A 12,915-nucleotide genomic window follows, 5' to 3' on the forward strand; every position below is an offset into this window, starting at 1 on the left:
ACTGACCTAAAACAGGGAATTCTTTAGAGGGATTAAATGTGAGGAATTGTGAAAAACTGAGTTTAAATGTATTTGGCTAAGGTGTATGTAAACTTCCGACTTCAACTGTATGTATGTATGTATGTATGTATGTATGTATGTATGTATGTATGTATGTATGTATGTATGTATGTATGTATGTATGCATGTATGCATGTATGCATGTATGCATGTATGTATGCATGTATGCATGTATGTATGTATGTATGTATGTATGTATGTATGTATGTATGTATGTATGTATGTATGTATTAAACTCCTGACTGTTAGCAATTAGGCTTCTAGCATTCCACTGAAGGATAACAAAAACCATGACTAACTATCATCATACCATCATTTGGAGTCAACATATCAACAATAATGGCGACGGTAACATCTGTTACTCCTTAAAACTATTTTGCTGCTTCCACAACGTGGCAGTTCTTTCCACAAACGCAGTCAGGTTGATAACCTTTCCAATGAAGGCTATAAAGTCAATCTGATTAACTATTTAGGTGTCCTTTGACACAACATGTGTGAGAACAAGATTTCTAAACAGGTCTGGTATCTGTGTCAGGACCAACATAAGGAACATTTTCTACAGTAGGTCCACTTATTCTAAGAGTTACCCTATTATCGCCATCATTCTGCATAATAGTTCCACCAATCTGCCTTGCAGCCTCTGCATAAGATACATTGTGAGTGATTTTATATCTTTGGGCCTCTCTGGCATCCACCAAATGCTGCACTGTGTTCCCCCCCACAATTACCACAGTTAACATTGTTCACACATTCACCATAATCATGTTCCCCTCCACACATGGCACACATTTTCTTTCCTTTGCACAGAGCCACTACAGGTCCCATTCTTTGGCATTGAAAACACCTTAATGGGAGGTGGGACAAACTCTCTAACAGTTAAAGCCATGAAGCCCACCTGTACTTTCTTAGGGACAACATTCTCATACATGAATAGTACTGCCAGGCTTTCACTTCGTGGCACCTTCACTGAACGTGTATCCAAGATGGCGTAGCAGTAAGTCGTCCTGTCGTCCCGTCCCTGTATATATCGCTTCTTTTTCGTTTTTTTACATATTTTTCTTCGCATACCTCTTTAAAAACATTTTGCTAAACCTAAGCTTCCAAATACTCTCCTGCAACCCGCCTCACCCAATGTAGCTATTTTTCCTAAAGTATTTATATTTACTTCGGAACCGGAACCCCTCAACTGAAGCTAGCCAGCTAACCACCAGCTATGCTAGCGGTCTTCAGCTAACCGGTCATCAGCTAACCTGTAGCCCGGAAAGCTCTCGCCAGTTCGAACAACGCGACTCTAACCAGAGCACAACGGACCTATTTATTTTTCATCCCCGGATTCCCACCGCAAACGGAACATTTTTCAGCTGGATCTTCACAACTAGCTATCTAGCTAAACTGCAACCCCGGATGATTACCCCTGGCTAGCGTTCCCACCCACTTAGACTGAAGCTAGCCCAGCCAGAGCACCTGTAGCATAGTTCACAATGGAGCCCCTAGTTCCACTCTTCATACCCCTGTTACCTCCTTTGTCCCACCTCCCACACATGCGGTGACCTCACCCATTACAACCAGCACGTCCAGAGATACAACCTCTCTCATCATCACCCAGTGCCTGGGCTTACCTCCACTGTACCCGCACCCCACCATACCCCTGTCTGCGCATTATGCCCTGAATATATTCTACCATGCCCAGAAACCTGCTCCTCTTATTCTCTGCCCCCAACGCTCTAGGCGACCAGTTTTGATAGCCTTTAGCCGCACCCTCATACTACTCCTTCTCTGCTCCGCGGGTGATGTGGAGGTAAACCCAGGCCCTGCATGTCCCCAGGCACCCTCATTTGTTGACTTCTGTGATCGAAAAAGCCTTGATGTCATGCATGTCAACATCAGAAGCCTCCTCCCTAAGTTTGTTTTACTCACTGCTTTAGCACACTCTGCTAACCCTGATGTCCTTGCCGTGTCTGAATCCTGGCTCAGGAAGGCCACCAAAAATTCAGAGATTTCCATACCCACTATAACATCTTCCGTCAAGATAGAACTGCCAAAGGGGGAGGAGTTGCAGTCTACTGCAGAGATAGCCTGCAAAGTAATGTCATACTTTCCAGGTCCTTACCCAAACAGTTCGAACTACTAATTTAGAAAATTACTCTCTCCAGAAATAAGTCTCTCACTGTTGCCGCCTGCTACCGACCACCCTCAGCTCCCATCTGTGCCCTGGACACCATTTGTGAATTGATCGCCCCCCATCTAGCTTCAGAGTTTGTTCTGTTAGGTGACCTAAACTGGGATATGCTTAACACCCCGGCAGTCCTACAATCTAAGCTAGATGCCCTCAATCTCACTCAAATCATCAAGGAACCCACCAGGTACAACCCTAACTCTGTAAACAAGGGCACCCTCATAGACGTCATCCTGACCAACTGGCCCTCCAAATACACCTCCTCTGTCTTCAACCAGGATCTCAGCGATCACTGCCTCATTGCCTGTATCCGCCACGGAGCCGCAGTCAAACGACCACCCCTCATCACTGTCAAACGCTCCCTAAAACACTTCTGTGAGCAGGCCTTTCTAATCGACCTGGCCCGGGTATCCTGGAAGGACATTGACCTCATCCCGTCAGTTGAGGATGCCTGGTCATTCTTTAAAAGTAACTTCCTCACCATTTTAGATAAGCATGCTCCGTTCAAAAAAATGCAGAACCAAGAACAGATACAGCCCTTGGTTCACTCCAGACCTGACTGCCCTCGACCAGCACAAAAACATCCTGTGGCGGACTGCAATAGCATCGAATAGTCCCCGTGATATGCAACTGTTCAGGGAAGTCAGGAACCAATACACGCAGTCAGTCAGGAAAGCTAAGGCCAGCTTCTTCAGGCAGAAGTTTGCATCCTGTAGCTCCAACTCCAAAATGTTCTGGGACACTGTGAAGTCCATGGAGAACAAGAGCACCTCCTCCCAGCTGCCCACTGCACTGAGGCTAGGTAACACTGTCTCCACCGATAAATCCATGATTATCGAAAACTTCAATAAGCATTTCTCAACGGCTGGCCATGCCATCCGCCTGGCTACTCCAACCTCGGCCAACAGCTCCCCCCTCCGCAGCTCCTCGCCCAAGCCTCTCCAGGTTCTCCTTTACCCAAATCCAGATAGCAGATGTTCTGAAAGAGCTGCAAAACCTGGACCCGTACAAATCAGCTGGGCTTGACAATCTGGACCCTCTATTTCTGAAACTATCCGCCGCCGTTGTCGCAACCCCTATTACCAGCCTGTTCAACCTCTCTTTCATATCGTCTGAGATCCCCAAGGATTGGAAAGCTGCCGCAGTCATCCCCCTCTTCAAAGGGGGAGACACCCTGGACCCAAACTGTTATAGACCTATATCCATCCTGCCCTTCCTATCTAAGGTCTTCGAAAGCCAAGTCAACAAACAGGTCACTGACCATCTCGAATCCCACCGTACCTTCTCCGCTGTGCAATCTGGTTTCTGAGCCGATCACGGGTGCACCTCAGCCACACTCAAGGTACTAAACGATATCATAACCGCCATCGATAAAAGACAGTACTGTGCAGCCGACTTCATCGACCTTGCCAAGGCTTTTGACTCTGTCAATCACCATATTCTTATCGGCAGACTCAGTAGCCTCGGTTTTTCGGATGACTGCCTTGCCTGGTTCACCAATTACTTTGCAGACAGAGTTCAGTGTGTCAAATCGGAGGGCATGCTGTCCGGTCCTCTGGCAGTCTCTATGGGGGTGCCACAGGGTTCAATTCTCGGGCCGACTCTTTTCTCTGTATATATCAATGATGTTGCTCTTGCTGCGGGCGATTCCCTGATCCACCTCTACGCAGACGACACCATTCTATATACTTTCGGCCCGTCATTGGACACTGTACTATCTAACCTCCAAACGAGCTTCTATGCCATACAGCACTCCTTCCGTGGCCTCCAACTGCTCTTAAACGCTAGTAAAACCAAATGCATGCTTTTCAACCGATCGCTGCCTGCACCCACATGCCCGACTAGCATCACCACCCTGGATGGTTCCGACCTTGAATATGTGGACATCTATAAGTACCTAGGTGTCTGGCTAGACTGCAAACTCTCCTTCCAGACTCATATCAAACATCTCCAATCGAAAATCAAATCAAGAATTGGCTTTCTATTCCACAACAAAGCCTCCTTCACTCACGCCGCCAAGCTTACCCTAGTAAAACTGACTATCCTACCGATCCTCGACTTTGGCGATGTCATCTACAAAATGGCTTCCAACACTCTACTCAGCAAACTGGATGCAGTCTATCACAGTGTCATCCGTTTTGTCACTAAAGCACCTTATACCACCCACCACTGCGACTTGTATGCTCTAGTCGGCTGGCCCTCGCTACATATTCGTCGCCAGACCCACTGGCTCCAGGTCATCTACAAGTCCATGCTAGGTAAAGCTCCGCCTTATCTCAGTTCACTGGTCACGATGGCAACACCCATCCGTAGCACGCGCTCCAGCAGGTGTATCTCACTGATCATCCCTAAAGCCAACACCTCATTTGGCCGCCTTTCGTTCCAGTACTCTGCTGCCTGTGACTGGAACGAACTGCAAAAATCACTGAAGTTGGAGACTTTTATCTCCCTCACCAACTTCAAACATCAGCTATCTGAGCAGCTAACCGATCGCTGCAGCTGTACATAGTCTATTGGTAAATAGCCCACCCATTTTCACCTACCTCATTCCCATACTGTTTTTATACTGTTTTTATTTATTTACTTTTCTGCTCTTTTGCACACCAATATCTCTACCTGTACATGACCATCTGATCATTTATCACTCCAGTGTTAATCTGCAAAATTGTAATTATTTGCCTACCTCCTCATGCCTTTTGCACACATTGTATATAGACTGCTCCTTTTTTTCTACCGTGTTATTGACTTGTTAATTGTTTACTCCATGTGTAACTCTGTGTTGTCTGTTCACACTGCTATGCTTTATCTTGGCCAGGTCGCAGTTGCAAATGAGAACTTGTTCTCAACTAGCCTACCTGGTTAAATAAAGGTGAAATAAATAAAATAAAAACAGCCTTTTGGCTTCAACCACTACCACTATTCTACATTTTATATTATCCATGAACATCGATAGTGGAACCCCAGAAATGACCCCCTCAGCTTAGCCAAAGTCTCCAGGGACATGACTTGTGATTTTCTTCCCATTGAGAGTTCTCATTTTCATAATCTTGCCTTGCTGAACATGGTCTACACCAGTGGCAACCCTTCATTCAGGGCAGGTGGGGCAGAGCCTGTTTTGAGCCCCACTTGTTTAGCATGTTATTTTAGCATTAATACGTGTGAAATATCAAATTGCAAAAAACAAAAATGTTGTCAATAATGCTGCATAAAAACATGGTGTCTTTTGCTTTCTTGAGTAAGGCAGCTCCGAAATTCAGGCATTTCAGCTCAGTGCTTTCTGTGGTGGTGGGGCAGCCAGCGGAAATACTGAGCGTAGGGTTTGCTAATGTTCTCTAGTTGTGCCGTGATTGGCTCAGTATTCTGTCACTACATCGCCACAAAATCTACAGGGTTAGCTCAAATTCAAGCTCCTTGGGTGCTGCCATAGAGTTACATTAGAAGTGCCCATCCAAGAAGGCTCAAGGTCATAGATAAAATGACGTCAAATCACGTTATATCTACAGTAGCTTTGATTGGACTGACTGATACTTTGAAAATATTAGCTAGCAAGCGATCACCATGTATCACGTCAACAATCTACTGGCAAATTCTTCTCAATTCTTGTCATATGAAGAGAAATTCTAGATAAAGCACATCGGTTCTCATCGGCCATAGTACATAAACACTACACAACAAGTTGGAAATCGCAAATATAAAAAGAGTAGTTTGGAAGAAACCAGTGGCTAACTCCATGTGTTGCAAAGCAATCACTAGCCTGCTATTGAGTGTCGTGGGTGTGTGTGGTCCAAGTCTGGGTTTAAGGGTCTCTTTTCCAAGCTTAAAAGGATAAACATTCAACACCATGGCCATTGGACATGCTGTCAATCCAGCATTATTTCTACTACGTTCAAACAATTGGAAAATCTCAGACTTCAGTGAGATCAAGACAACTGGGACTGTGGAAAAAAATTGAGTGCCAACTGGGAAAATATGTTTTGAACAGTCATCCAACTCTGGATACTCTCTTTCTAGAGTTCCAACCTGAAGATCACTGACATCATGATTCGACCTTGTTTTTTTCCTCCGAGATTCCAGTGGTCTTGAAAGCATCATATATCCAGAGAACACCAGACTTTGATGACAAAATGTGCCCACAAGAAGGACCGCCGTGCCAAGTACCTGTTCAAGTGAGCTAAGCACAACAAGGTGTCCAAAAATGTATTGTATGCTGCTGCATAAATTATGTAATATGCCAGTGAGACATGTATACTGTAGCTAAGAAAGTAATAATTCGTGTATGTTGTGTTGTAAGTAGCCCATGTGCCACACCCTAATAATTTGGTTAATTTCCCCCTCATAATTTAGCCTACTGTTCTGACTTTGTGGTGCACATGTAGTCTATAGCCTGTTTTACAGAAATGTAATCATTTTAAATTTCTTTTTTTACCCCTTTTTCTCCCCAATTTCGTGGTATCCAATTGTTTTAGTAGCTACTATCTTGTCTCATCGCTACAACTCCCGTACGGGCTGGGGAGAGACGAAGGTTGAAAGTCATGCGTCCTCCGATACACAACCCAACCTAGCTGCACTGCTTCTTAACACAACGCGCATCCAGGAAGCCAGCCGCACCAATGTGTCGGAGGAAACACTGTGCACCTGGCAACCTTTGCTAGCGCGTACTGCGCCCGGCCCGCCACAGGAGTCGCTGGCGATGAGACAAGGACATCCCTACCGACCAAGCCCTCCCTAACCCGGACGATGCAAGGCCAATTGTGCGTCGCCCAATGGACCTCCCAGTCGCTGCCGGATACGACAGAGCCTGGGCGCGAACCCAGGGTCTCTGATGGCGAACCCAGGGTCTCTGATGGCACAGCTGGCGCTGCAGTACAGCGCCCTTAACCACTCATTGAATATTGTAAGAGCTTTCATTGTCTGATTATATACCCCCTTCTTTTATCATTTGGTTCTGACTTGTTGTACAGGGAAAATACTGTAAGAACGGCCCATGTTCTGAATTCTGTCACTGTATATTTTGAAAGTGCTGAACAAATAGTTATATTGACTACGTCTGTCCTAGCTCACTCATTGTCTTCATCGAAATTACGTTTTGCCTCTTATCTGCTCATCGTCCCCTTATGCCATAGTTTGTACATCTCAATTGTCAGTAGAAACCACATTTGTTAAAGCAAGTCTGCCATATCAGCTATGCTTTTTTTAAAGGCAGTAAATGAGGCTGAATGCACTGCCAGACAAGGCTCTGCTGATAACTAGGTGTAGCAGTGGTACGGATTCACACCATGGTGCTGGAAAGAAATCACTTCTGTTGGGACAGCTTTATGTAGGCCCTAACTGTTTGTGGGCACCATTTGTCACCATTATAGTACAATTAATGTATTGTTTAGTGGCTTTGCTAGCATGCATAGACAAATTGTGTGGGGTGTGGATGAGACCCCTTGGTCGCAACAAACACGATTACAACTTTCCACTCGACACATCATTACCACCTTAACCCTCTTCACGTTCTCAACACTACTGCTGTCAGTAGCACTAATAGCAGGGCGATTATTTTTCCTTTTCACCACAGACCATCCAGATCCATGACTTTCATCATCTCGACCCATACCATCAGAAATATCATCCATGTTGACAACAGTCCAGCACAGCTGTTGCTAAAACTGCCTACAATATAGAACGATGGATTCTATTTCACGTCCTAGTTTGAAGTCAAACCCTCGAATGTCTTGCCTGTTGACTCTGAACTTTTTCAGCAACCGCATTTGCCATCCTCTGCCCTAGCTATGTTAAATAACGTTAGCCAAGCCATCTATGTGAGCCACCTAGTTAATTGGCAAACATGGTGGGAATTAATTCATTAGCAAGAGCAAGGTGTTGCAAATTTGCAATTAAGCAGGAAACTGTCTAGATGACAATTCTCTCGATCTCTGGATAACTAGCTAGCTACCTTTGATACAACTTGGAGGACGTCGTTGAAGTCCAAGCCATTGATGTCTAAGAACTTGCATCTTCGATTTCAATGAGACAGTCGAATATCACCACTCTTTTAAGTGGTTTAGCAGACCCATTAGCTTCATTTTTACAAAAAAAGATTGTGTTGTACATCTTTTGTCACTGGCAAAGATTTTCACATCCCCCGACTCTGCCATGTATCTTTATGAACAAGTTCTGAGCATCTACCGTCTGAGGTATAATAACAACGACATCTACTGCACGCCGTGATATGGAGAAACTGATGCACATGACAATAAGCGTCATGGCGGCACACAGCAATCACGTGCATGTAGAAAATCAAAGAAACACAATCATATGTTATATTATGTTGTACTAGCAGCTAGAAAGTCAATTCCAAGGTACGCTTAAGCCTTATGGACACTCACGGTATGTGAATGGGAACAGTAGAGGCATAGCAGCGGGAAAATATTTGGGGAGGGTTACTGTGAAGAAAAGAATAATGCTTGCACTACAGACACCAATCTAATTCCACTTCGCAGGACATGTAAAGGCCCAGTACACTACTTTTGTGAGAGAAAATAATGTTTTTTAAAAAAATGTATTAATATTTGTTTGTTAATACTGATACTACTTCCCGTTGCTATGAGTAGAGGACTGTGACTCGATGTACTTGGAGGTACACTCAGCCCACTCCTCTCTGCTTAACTCCATTTATGTGAAGTTGGCCTACATCAGCTGTGTTTATAAAGGCAGCCCAATTGTGATCCTTTTTCCACTATATATATATATTTATATACAGTGGGGCAAAAAAGTATTTAGTCAGCCACCAATTGTGCATGTTCTCCCACTTAAAAAGATGAGAGGCCTATAATGTTCATCATAGGTACACTTCATCTATGACAGACAAAATGAAAAAAAAAAAAAAGAATCCAGAAAATCACATTGTAGGATTTTTAATGAATTTATTTGCAGATTATGGTGTAAAATAAGTATTTGGTCAATAACAAAAATTTCTCAATACTTTGTTATATACCCTTTGTTGGCAATGACAGAGGTCAAACGTAAGTCTTCACAAGGTTTTCACACACTGTTGCTGGTATTTTGGCCCATTCCTCCATGCAGATCTCCTCTAGAGTAGTGATGTTTTGGGGCTGTTGCTGGGCAACACGGACTTTCAACCCTCCAAAGATTTTCTATGGGGTTGAGATCTGGAGACTGGCTCGGCCACTCCAGGACCTTGAAATGCTTCTTACGAAGCCACTCCTTCGTTTCCCGGGCGGTGTGTTTGGGATCATTGTCATGCTGAAATACCCAGCCACTTTTCATCTTCAATGAAAGGAGGTTTTCACTCAATCTCACGATATATGGCCCCATTCATTCTTTCCTTTACACGGATCAGTCTTCCTGGTCCCTTTGCAGAAAAACAGCCCCAAAGCATGATGTTTCCACCCCCATGCATCACAGTAGGTATGGTGTTCTTTGGATGCAACTCAGCATTCTTTGTCCTCCAAACACGACGAGTTGAGTTTTTACTAAAAAGTTATATTTTGGTTTCATCTGACCATATGACATTCTCCCAATCTTCTTCTGGATCATCCAAACGCTCTCTAGCATACTTCAGACGGGTCTGGACATGTACTGGCTTAAGCAGGGGGACACGTCTGGCACTGCAGGATTTGAGTCCCTGGCGGCGTAGTGTGTTACTGATGGTAGGCTTTGTTACTTTGGTCCCAGCTCTCTGCAGGTCATTCACTATGTCCCCCCGTGTGGTTCTGGGATTTTTGCTCACTGTTCTTGTGATCATTTTGACCCCACGGGGTGAGATCTTGCGTGGAGCCCCAGATCGAGGGAGATTATCAATGGTCTTGTATGTCTTCCATTTCCTAATAATTGCTCCCACAGTTGATTTCTTCAAACCAAGCTGCTTACCTATTGCAGATTCAGTCTTCCCAGCCTGGTGCAGGTCTACAATTTTGTTTCTGGTGTCCTTTGACAGCTCTTTGGTCTTGGACATAGTGGAGTTTGGAGTGTGACTGTTTGAGGTTGTGGACAGGTGTCTTTTCTACAGGTAATGAGTGGAGGACAAATGAGCCTCTAAAAGAAGAAGTTACAGGTCTGTGAGAGCCAGAAATCTTGCTTGTTTGTAGGTGACCAAATACTTATTTTCCACCATAATTTGCAAATAAATTCATTAAAAATCCTACAATGTGATTTTCTGGATTTTTGTTTCTCATTTTGTCTGTCATACTGTAGTTGAAGTGTACCTATGATGAAAATTACAGGCCTCATCTTTTTAAGTGGGAGAACTTGCATAATTGTTGGCTGACTAAATACTTTTTTGCCCCACTGTATATATGTGTGTGTATATATATACTGCTCAAAAAAATTAAGGGAACACTAAAATAACACATCCTAGATCTGAATGAATGAAATATTCTTATTAAATACTTTTTTCTTTACATAGTTGAATGTGCAGACAACAAAATCACACAATTATCAATGGAAATTAAATTTATCAACCCATGGAGGTCTGGATTAGGAGTCACACTCAAAATTCAAGTGGGAAACCACACTACAGGCTGATCCAACTTTGATGTAATGTCCTTAAAACAAGTCAAAATGAGGCTCCGTAGTGTGTGTGGCCTCCACGTGCCTACAACGCCTGGGCATGCTCCTGATGAGGTGGCGGATGGTCTCCTGAGGGATCTCCTCCCAGACCTGGACTAAAAGCATCCGCCAACTCCTGGACAGTCTGTGGTGCAATGTGGTGTTGGTGGATGGAGCGATACATGATGTCCCAGATGTGCTCAATTGGATTCAGGTCTGGGGAACGGGCGGGCCAGTCCATAGCATCAATGTCTTCCTCTTGCATTAACTGCTGACACACTCCAGCCACATGAGGTCGAGCATTGTCTTGCATTAGGAGGAACCCAGGGCCAACCGCACCAGCATATGGTCTCACAAGGGGTCTGAGGATCTCATCTCGGTACCTAATGGCAGTCAGGCTACCTCTGGCGAGCACATGGAGGGCTGTGCGGCCCCGCAAAGAAATGCCACCCCACACCATGACTGACCCACCGCAAAACCGGTCATGTTGCAGGCAGCAGAACTTTCTCCACGGTGTCTCCAGACTGTCACGTCTGTCACATGTGCTCAGTGTGAACCTGCTTTCATCTGTGAAGAGCACAGGGCACCAGTGGCGAATTTGCCAATCTTGGTGTTCTCTGGCAAATGCCAAACGTCCTGCACGGTGTTGGGCTGTAAGCACAACCCCCACCTGTGGACGTCGGGCCCTCATACCACCCTCATGCAGTCGGCTTCTGACCGTTTGAGCAGACACATGCACATTTGTGGCCTGCTGGAGGTCATTTTGCAGGGCTCTGGCAGTGCCCCCCCTCTCCTCCTTGCACAAAGGTGGAGGTAGCAGTCCTGCTGCTGGGTTGTTGCCCTCTTACGGCCTCTTACGGCCTCCTGAGCTGCACTACCTGAGCCACTTGTGTGGGTTGTAGACTCCGTCTCATGCTACCACTAGAGTGAAAGCATCGCCAGCATTCAAAAGTGACCAAAACATTAGCCAGGAAGCATAGGAACTGAGAAGTGGTCTGTGGTTATCACCTGCAGAACCACTCCTTTATTGGGGGTGTCTTGCTAATTGCCTATAATTTCCAGCTGTTGTCTATTTCATTTGCACAACAGCATGTGACATTTATTGTCAATCAGTGTTGCTTCCTAAGTGGACAGTTTGATTTCACAGAAGTGTGATTGACTTGGAGTTACATTGTGTTTAAGTGTTCTATTTATTTTTTTGAGCAGTGTGTGTGTGTGTGTATATATATATATATATATATATATATATATATATATATATGTGTGTGCAACATGTAAAGTGTTGGTTTCATGAGCTGAAATAAAAGATCCCAGAAATGTTCCATATACATCAAAAGCTTATTTCTCTCAAATTTTGTCCACAAATTAGTTTACATCCCTGTTAGTGAGCAATTCTCATTTGCCAAGATAATCCCTCCACCTGACAAGTGTGGCATATCAAGAAGCTGATTAAACAGCATGATCATTACACAGGTGCACCTTGTGCTGGGGACAATAAAGGCCAATCTAAAAAGTTTTAAGTGAGTGTGCAATTGGCATGCTAACTGCAGGAATGTCCACCAGAGCTGTTGACAGATAATTGAATGTTGATTTCTCTACCATGAGTTGTTTTTAGAGAATTTGTCAGCACGTCCAAGCAGCCTCAACCGCAGACAACGTAACCACGTCAGCCCAGAACTTTCACATCCGGCTTTCGCACCTGCGGGTTGGTCTGAGATGAGCCACCCGGACAACTGTCAGAAATTGTCTCAGGGAAGCTCATCTACGTGCTTATTGTCCTCACCAGGGTCTTGATCTGACTGCAGTTTGCCGTTGTGGGCATCTGCTCACCTTCGATGGCCACTGGCACACTGGAGAAGTGTGCTTTTCATGGATGGTTTCAACTGAACTGGGCAGATGGCAGACCGCGAAGTATGGTATCGTGTGGGTGAGCGGTTGCTGATGTCAACGTTGTGAACAGACTGCCCCATGGTGGGGTTATGGTATGGGCAGGCATAAGCTACGGACAACAAACACAATTGCATTTTATCAATAGCAATTGGAATGCACAGAGGTACTTGACGAGATCCTGATGCCCATTGTCGTGCCATTCATCCGCAGCCATTACCTTATGTTTCAGCATG

Source organism: Oncorhynchus keta, chromosome 28 (assembly GCF_023373465.1).
Source record: "Oncorhynchus keta strain PuntledgeMale-10-30-2019 chromosome 28, Oket_V2, whole genome shotgun sequence".
NCBI lineage: Eukaryota > Metazoa > Chordata > Actinopteri > Salmoniformes > Salmonidae > Oncorhynchus > Oncorhynchus keta.